At 35.6% G+C, this 9345-nt stretch overlaps 1 non-coding gene across 1 annotated transcript; it reads right to left on the minus strand.

Annotated features, from left to right (window-relative positions):
• Positions 1–9019: 9019 nt before the first annotated feature.
• Positions 9020–9124, minus strand: LOC141676422 (small nucleolar RNA R71). Its single transcript, XR_012557013.1, has one exon. It is a non-coding gene; the product is annotated as a small nucleolar RNA R71 (small nucleolar RNA).
• Between the last annotated feature and the right edge of the window lie 221 nt (positions 9125–9345).

Genomic DNA, 9345 nt, shown 5'->3' on the forward strand with positions numbered 1-9345 from the left:
AATCTAGTAAAAACACTCAACCTCACTTCATTCTCACTCCACTCCACTCCACTCTCTCCCCTCTTCTCCCTCTCTCGGCCGAAGCCCCCACCGCCATTCACCTTCATTTTTTTCATTCAAACATCCACCCTCCATTAAGTAATCTCACTTCCCATATATTGTTCATTTATAATCCAAAGAGTTTATGATGAAAAATCTATGTTTTAATCTTGCATGGTAGTGTTTTATTAAACTGAAAGTGAACACCTTTGATTCTTGTGAATCTAAGGTTTTCACCATGAGATATATTAACATGGGGTTAAGAATGGCTAGACATGAGTCTGTCACACTTGTGCAAATGTTGTTTTCACCCTAATTCATTCATCCATGACTTGTTAGGAGCCGAATGAATGGTGTTATTGTTGCTTTGTTTGACTTTTGTATGTTTATGTGATAATAGCATGGATTTGGAAATAAAAACTTGATAAAACTCTTTTCATGCTAAGTGATCATATTAGTTATGGATAATTCTAGGCTTGCATGTTGATTCTATGATGAAATTTATATGGAAACCATATTGTTTTTGGCTTGTAAGTTCGAGAGCATGCATGTATAGGTTCAACTCATGATTTTTAAAAGTTCTTGATCATTTGGATTGATTTTTGTTAATAAACTCTAATTTCAGTTGAGTTAAGATATTAACTATGATTTTTTCTCTTTGTTATGTGATTTTGATTCGAATATATATGGAGGATTTGAGTTGTTATTCTCGAAATTGTGATGACTTGTAATTAGTGTATTATTTTGACTCTTGTTTTGCTATATTGCACTTTAGGTAAGGGTGATCTCCACTAAGACAATATTGTGTGGTAGTGTTAGTTCAGTAGGCTTCCTTGGTTGAGGTTTAGTTTGGGTTTTGTTGATGTTTGGTTTGGCTTGTCAAGTGGGAAACATGGTGGAAAGGGTACATTAGATTCTTCAGATTTTCAGTTTGGTATCATGAAGTTTAGGGTGAGATATGACCTTGTCATTGTAATGCACTTTGAGGCCCAAGCCACCAGAAGCTAGTAATAGGAGTATATTTCAGATTTTAGATGTTAATAAGAGGTTTGTAGGTTGTTTGGTTAGGTGCACGAGTGAAAACGCTAAATCTGTACCGCAGGGGACAATTTGACTGCAACCTAGAAATAAGGAGTTTTGACCATGTCATGGGTAGGCCCTCACTAGGACTTGGTTGGACCTAGTTAGCGGGAGTGTCAGAGGTGTTTTTCCAGCCATATTTCATAGGAATTGAGTTAGAATCATGTGTCAAAAGTTAGTGCAAAATAGGACACTTTTCTGTCTAGAAAACAGGGGAACCATGGACTTTAAGCTTAGGCCTAGGGCGGCCCAAGCTAGGCTTTTGAGTCACACCAAGTTTGGGAGGTAAAATTGAGGTGTAAGGGTGTCAACGGTACTCAAGAAACCATTGATGTCATCCTGAAATCACTATATTGAGCACATGCACTTAGCATGTAGTTTTAGAGCACTTATGAGTGAGGCCTAGGTTGACCATCATAGTTTTAAGATATTATAAGGTCAGTAGAGTGTAGGGCCTAGGTCAGGGTCAATGGGAACTTGATGGTTTAGAAAAGGCACTTCGAGTTATGAGGTCAATAATAGGAGTTTTGACTAGTTTAGCATAACTAAGTGACTTAAGTACGTGAAGTGAGATCATCAAAGCTTATTGATGCAATATAGTGTGTTGATATATTATTATGTAATTAAATATGTTATGTGAGCATATGTGGCTGTGTGAACTTTTATGCTTATAAGGTAATTGTAAGCATGTATGTGTATATAGGCCTAAATGTCAATGTGCTTAATTTCGGTTATAATTAGGTTGAGTTGGTGAGAATATATTATAATGAGGTTATTATTATTTTGTGTAGGATCACGAGACGAGGGTAAACTTGCCATTAAAGTCAAGTAAAGCTCCCAATTGCTCCTACCTGCCAGTCAAGTCAAGCCTTTCTCAAGGCAAGTGTTTTAACCTACCTTTTTGTTTACACTGCAAATGTGTGCTAACCCAGCTTTTATACATATATACATGATCCAAGTGTTTTCAATTCTATCTTTCATATTATATGCAAGTGTCATGAACCGTCAAGTATCTAATGCAAGTAGTTTAACTTTACTTGAAGATTGCTATGCAAGTAACTCAAAACTCATACCATGTTAGTATACCAAAGTAATTGTGATGCTGAACCCTTTATAAGTTATACTCAGTAACCTTATCTTGACACCTAAAAGTCAGTTATTCCTTAACGTTGTTCATGGTTGCTTGATAATTCTATTTTTACCCCTAAACCATGATACCCTGTTATACTTTGAATTGATGTTTACCTCATTTATATTCTAATACCTATGTCTTATATGGAACCACTACATTGAACCTATTCCATGTGCTTCGAAGTTGATCTAGAACCCCTGATAAAGATGTTGACTATTTAAGAATTTAATCGTCACTTGGCATCAGTTTTTAAAATGAAAAGTTAAAAGTGGATTTTCAGTCCCAAAGGGGGATGAATGTTTTCTTTAAATAGTGGATCTGGACTGAGACGCAAATCCTTTCCGCTCTTAATTAATAGGCTTTAAAGTTTCCTAGGGATCCCATTAATGTTCTAGAACCCAGCGAGGTTCGGGATTACTTCGCGGCTGATCACCGGCCGTAATCCGTAGCGTCATAAAATGGTTTTTGATAAAGAAACGGTTTTTAATTGTTTGTTACAAATAAATGATGCCATCACCCTGAAAGTTTATCTCTTGTTACTATATTATTGGATCTTTCATTTCCATGGTTATTCTTTCACTCTTTTTATGTATTATATAGCACTTGTTGAGCATTTGGCTCACTACTTGCTTTCACCCTGATATTTCAGCTAGCAGATATGGTTAGATTCAAGCAGACCGCCCGTAAGACTTGTGATGCCGATTCATATGTTCGAGCTCAGGTAGTATAGTGATCGTTTTGTGTGAGGACTCGGTATTGAAATCATGTTGTAATAGTTAATAGTGTTGGGCTGTTCCAAACCCTAAACTGTAAGATCTTGGATTCAGATGTATTTATTTCCTTTTGATAACTATTGTGATTATTCGTATAGTTTCTTTTGTTAAATTTGGGGTGTGACAAAACATGTGATATTTTTCAAGTTCATATGACTAAAATAATCTCTGTTTAAGTTTCATGTGACCACTTCAGTACAGATTGAGCACTACAAGAAGTAATGGTTGTCAAAAAAGAAAATTTAAGGAAAGATTAATTCTTAATCATTAAGGGTTCTAATCTTTGAGGACCGGGACGTAAGACAGGGCATCTGGGCATAGTATTGCTTAAAATTCAATATCTTTTGAAATATTCTTTTATGATCAAGAAAGTTGTCCACACTCAATCTCAAATTTCATATATCTTAAATCTTAAATTTCTTCTTACAACTGAAACACTTGAACATTTTTCTCAAATGTTGCAAAAAATCAAGTATCATAATTCTTGAATTATGTTCACCACTCAGAAACAACATTTAGTTGGTTAGAGACTACTTGCTGAGGTAGATCTTGATGATACTAACAGAGACACAGAGGTTCATCAGTTTTTACCGAAGACTCTTTGATAGCTCTAAGTATACACATTCAGGTGATAGTTCTTTGAAAAAAGAACAAATAGGTTTGAGATCATGGTACATGACAGTAACCTGTTCAAATCCTCTCTAACTCAAATGGAGGTTCTCATTGTTGATGAACAATAACTGTCATAACAACAGTATCTACTGTGAGTCCAATTATGAAATTCACAAGGTATAAATACTGGTTTTACTTTATCAGCATTTATTTTAAATAATGATTTAGTTCTTTCAGCGTTCATAGTATACTTCTCATGATATAAATCTTGTTGACATGATTACATCTAGACCTTACTTAAGGACCACCTCTAGTTGTATGATCACAGATCACCCTTCTTTAGCCACCTCTTATTTTTGTAGGAAAATCTTTCTGAGCCTTTTAACGTGAGATGTGTGAAAAGATTGAGAGAAAAAACAGAATTTAAGAGTGGCAGAATCCTTCCTGGAAAAAGGAGAGGTAAATGAGAGATAAGATTTAGTAATCCTTTTAAGGAAGCTCTGACTATTAAAAGTCAAGAGATGTGTGGTGTGAGGAGTAGTGAGACTACTGTAAAAGAATAGAGAGATTAAGTTTTATTTGCTATATGTTTGCAGATGCTCAGAGTACTAAAGGAACAGATGTTGGACAATAGTCTGTTGAATCTCAGGAACTCTCTGATGTAGCAAAGGCTTTTAATCTCCTTGCAAGTCTAAGTACTGATACTTTCTTGCAGTTCATACATTCTACTATTCCATCACATGAGATAATCCATGTTTTTGATGAAAAATAGCCCATTCATTCAACTTTTCCATCACCTGAGGAAATCCCTGTTGTTGATGAAGATGTAGTAGCACAACAGTCCATTCATAAAGATTCATCCATTACAGAATCACCACAGCATGTTATAGGAACTGAAGTTCAGGAAGTTATTGAAGCTCCAATTCATTTATCTAGAATACTTAAAGATGTGGATATAACTGCTGAAGGTGTTGAAGCTTCTGAAGCCACGGGATCAATTTATCATTATAATCTGTATAATGAAGCTGAAGTTAAAATTCAGAAGTTAGTGCAAGATCCAGCTGCTATTAAAGAATCTAATGATGGTAAAGAAACTCATGTATCTAATGCTTTGTTAGATCCTAAGGATGATTTTTTATTTCCTGAAGATATGCCTATGCATGTAAGACAACGGAAAATGAACGAGTTAGATGCTAAGAAGAAGCAGGATTATTCTGATAATCTTTGGAATGCTCATTGGAAAGATGTTACATATCCTATTTCAAGAACTCGAGCTATTGAACATCTGGAAAGAGGTGAACAGAAGATTGCAAATCCTGATGTGTTGAATCATCTGAAAACATCAACTTTGGTTGTCATATCCTTACACACAGCTCTTTGAAGCAACTACAACTCAAATCAATCAGATTAAAGAATCACTGATTGCTTCAAAGATGACTACTCATCAAGAAATTCAGAAATAAATTTCACCAATAGTTGCCAGACAATCTAAAATTGAAGCCAATCAAGCTAGATTGGAAGCTCATCAAGCTCAAATGTCTGATCAACTTACTGAAGTACAAAATTCGATGGAGCTGATTCTTTCTCTACTGCTTAGTGATGATGCCAGAAGGGGGAGAAAGTTGATAAATCTAAATGCAAACAGTTGTCATTGATTGGTACTAATGATGAAAATTCTGATGGAGGTAATATGGGGGAACAGAAGGAGAGTAAAAGGAGAAGAGGTGAAGAACTAGTTGGAGTTAGTGGTTCATCAAAAGCAATCACTAGATTTCAGTATAGACAAGTAAGAGAAAGCAAGAGGAATGAAAGAAGAGTTAAAGAATTGACTGTGATTACTAAATTGGAAAAATCTTCACAAATCACAACTATTGCTGATGAAGACCAAGGTATTCTGGAGAAAGAAGCTGGTGCTGAAGCAAGCCAATATCTTCAAACTCTGAAAGTTAAAGGAAGAAAGACAACTCTATTCTACAAGGATCCAAAGATTTAATTATTTGATTCTGAGGTGAGTAGAAGAATATTTGTAAAAGAAAATCCTGGAGTTGATCTTGAACATCTAAGGCAAACAGAGGAAAACTTTAAAAATTCTATGAAGACAGCAAATGTTGATATTTCTGTTGGTTCTCAAGTACTTTATGAAGATGATCCTTCTAACAGACCAACCAGAGGTATAGTTATAAGGGAAATCAGTCAGGAAGAAGATGAAAGATCTTTTAGATCATAAGCTATTGAAACTGCTAACATGAAGCTTAAAGGAAAGGAGAAGATAGAAGAAAAGTCAAAGAATTTCAAAGACTAAATCCAAAGCTGAAGACAATTTACTCAAAGCAGAAATCATCCAAGCTGGTGATTAAAGGAAGATTTCTGGAAGCATTCTGAGCTGAGAAAGTAGGATTAACCTCTAACATTGTTCAAGTTAAAGAAGCAGTTTAGGATGAAGGTTAAAGTCTAATATTCACTGAAGCAAAATTGAATATACATACTTGATTCCTGCATTTAGATAGTTTTGACATCATCAATTGGAACTAGTCCATAATTCAATAATGAACAAATAAGGGGAGATTGTTAGGTGCAATTAATGATATCAAACATAAACTATCAGAAGCATCGACGAATGATGATTACAAGCATCAACGGATGATGATGAAGAGCATCAACGGATGATGATGATATCAACGGATGTTGATATTCGACGGATGTTGATATTCGACGGATGATGATGTCAACGGATAATGAAATCAGTATGAACTTCAGTTGAACTTCAAAGAGGAAAAGGAAACAGGAACTTCAAGGCGGTGGAGGACTTTATCTTAAAAGCAATAGTATAGGTTTCCTTGTTGTTAATAGAATAGGATTCCTTATACATTTGTAGCATTCCTCAATAAAATAATAGTTTAGGTTCAGGCTATATGCAGCGACACTGTTACTCCCTCAGTCCCGACCAATTGTTATCGTTTCTGAGTGAGTGTCTGGCACGCATTTTAAGATGAATATAAAGTATAGTTCTAAATTTTTTTTAAAAAAAAATCTTTTTTTTGAATAAAAATAGAATGTTTATACTTTTATTCAGAAAAAGAAAATTTTAAAAGAAAGTTATAGAACTATACTTTATATTCATCTTAAAATGTGTGTCAGACACTCTTTTAGAAACGATAATAATTGGGAGGGACGAAGGGAGTATATCTTTCGCATAACCTAGCAGCTCTCAAGAATAATTGTTCATCCTTTCGAGAGAGTACTTGTGTAATAAGTGTTGAGTGGAATTTATGACACTTTATAATGCTCTATTAAGCTTTGAATTGATGCATTTATACTCAAGTTGTTGGTGTTTTAATATGTTTTCTAGTGTTTTTGCATTTCAGGCATTATTCTATGAATCAGGTGAATTAGCATTGTTTTGGTACTAATATGGTGTTAGGATGATGTCCAAAGAATAAAGCTTGGGAAGCCAACTCAATTGCACCGGGTATTAAAGAAAAAAAGAAGTTTTTCCAGAAGCACGGTGCGCCCGCGCTGGTCTAGCGCGCGTCCGCACCCAAACAGCAGGAGGACAGCGCGCCCGCGCTGATGAAGCGCGCAGCCATGCCGGGTCGGGAGATTTGAATCCTGATTCTACTCAAATTCTAATTGAATGACTTCTACTTGCATGGGCTGCTATATATACTTAAATAAATGACGTTTTACAAGAGAAGGGAATGTACCAGAGCACAAGGAGAGCCGTAAGAACACCGTTTTAGTATGATTCAACGAAGATGAAGAAGATCTTATTTTTACTTGTGAATCTTTGTTCTAAGTTGTAACTTGGATGCTAGTTTTCTTATTCGTGAACCTTACTCTTGTTTCGTACTTGGTTTTATTATTTATTCAGTATAAAGACTACGTTTATTATACCATACTTTCATCGGAACCCACGTTGATGATGAGTCCGATTATGGGCTAATCATTATCGTGGGGTTCTAACGGATTTACTTATGGATTACTTTAGTTAAATTATTTCGATGCCTTAGTGTGTGGTGATTGTATGATAACCTAGTATTGGTTGTGCTTATTCGTCTTATGAGCGTCGCAAACTTATAAGATAGCGTGTTAATCTTTAATGAAGCGACAGTGAATTTAAGGATTTAGAACTTGCCATGCTAGCATAGGTTCATGTGTTATTATTATGCATGATTCGTAGGTAATTTTAACCATCTTACTTGCCATGTGTAATCATGATAGATAAATTGTGCATTAAACCTTTATGTTATCAAATTCTATATACATATAGGGTCTCAATATAATTGGTGTCTATTCAGCTTCTATCTGTTTTGTGGATGTCTGGTAGTATGTTATTCGTGCAACGAAAGTTAATGTTTAGTAGTTTCGAGTTATCTAATTAGTGTCATCACCATTGCATGCTAAGGTTAAGAACAATAAGGCTATTGAATGAAGTATTTAGTGAAGTTAGAATCCCATGTTTGTCTCATATAATATACAACTCTCTTTATTCTCTTAGTTATAATTGTTATTTTAAATCGTAGTTATAATCAAAACGACAATTTGTTATCATCTTAGCATTGGATAATAACCATATCATCGGTGCATAAGTGCAAAAATTATATAGTTAACCAAGCCAGTCTCTGTGGGAACGAACTAGAAACAATTCTATATTACTTGCAAACGCGTATACTTGCGTGAATTATTAGCACGTGTTTATCCCTAACAAGTTTTTGGCGCCGCTGCCGGGGACTGCAGTGTTAACTTTTAGTTTAAATGTTTGTCATCAGTGATCGTTAAAGTTCATTGACTCATATATTGTTACTTACCTACTCTTTTTCTGGTCGTGTTTCAGGTACTCTAACGATCGTGTGTGCATACGCGTTCGCGAGCTCGTAGGAGAATTCTGGATAAAGACGAGGAAGAAGTTGTAGAGGAGCGAAGGGAAGATTTTGAGGATGAAGAGAAGGTAGTAGAAAAAGAAGAGAAAATATAAGAACCACCTTTGTTAGAAATGGGAGATCAAGCAGATAATCTTAAGGCTTTGATGGATTATTCTCAACCTAAGGTCAATGATATTCAGTCAAGCATCATCAGACCAGCCCTTGCGGCTAACAATTTTGAGATCAAGTCGAGCACGATTCAGATGATACATAACTCAGTTCAATTTGGGGGTTCTCCTACTGAAGACCCCAACATGCACCTCAGGAATTTCATTGAGATCTGTGACACTTTCAAGTTCAAAGATGTGACTGAAAATGCTATCAAAATACGACTATTCCCGTTCTCTTTAAAGGATAAAGTGGAGTGCTGGTTACATTCTTTACCACCAGGGTCTATCACCAGATGGGAGGATCTTGCTCAAAAGTTTCTCACTAAATTCTTTCCTATGGCGAAGACAACTGCAATCAGGAATGCTCTTACTCAGTTTGCTCAGCAAACTGGTGAATCTCTGTGAGGCTTGGGATTGATATGAGGAGATGTTAAGGAAATGGCCACACCATGGCTTGCCTAATTGGATGATTATCAAATGTTTCTATAATGGTTTAGGTGCACAATTTAGACCTATGCTCAATGCAACATCTGGTGGAGCCTTATGGGCTAAAAGCTACAATAAAGCTTATGAGTTGATTGAGCTAATGGAAGCCAATGAATACCATAATCTTACACAAAGAATGTTGCAAGGAAAGGTAGCAGGAATTATGGAAGTGGATCAAGCAACTGCTATAG

Source organism: Apium graveolens, chromosome 7 (assembly GCF_009905375.1).
Source record: "Apium graveolens cultivar Ventura chromosome 7, ASM990537v1, whole genome shotgun sequence".
NCBI classification, from domain to species: Eukaryota; Viridiplantae; Streptophyta; class Magnoliopsida; order Apiales; family Apiaceae; genus Apium; species Apium graveolens.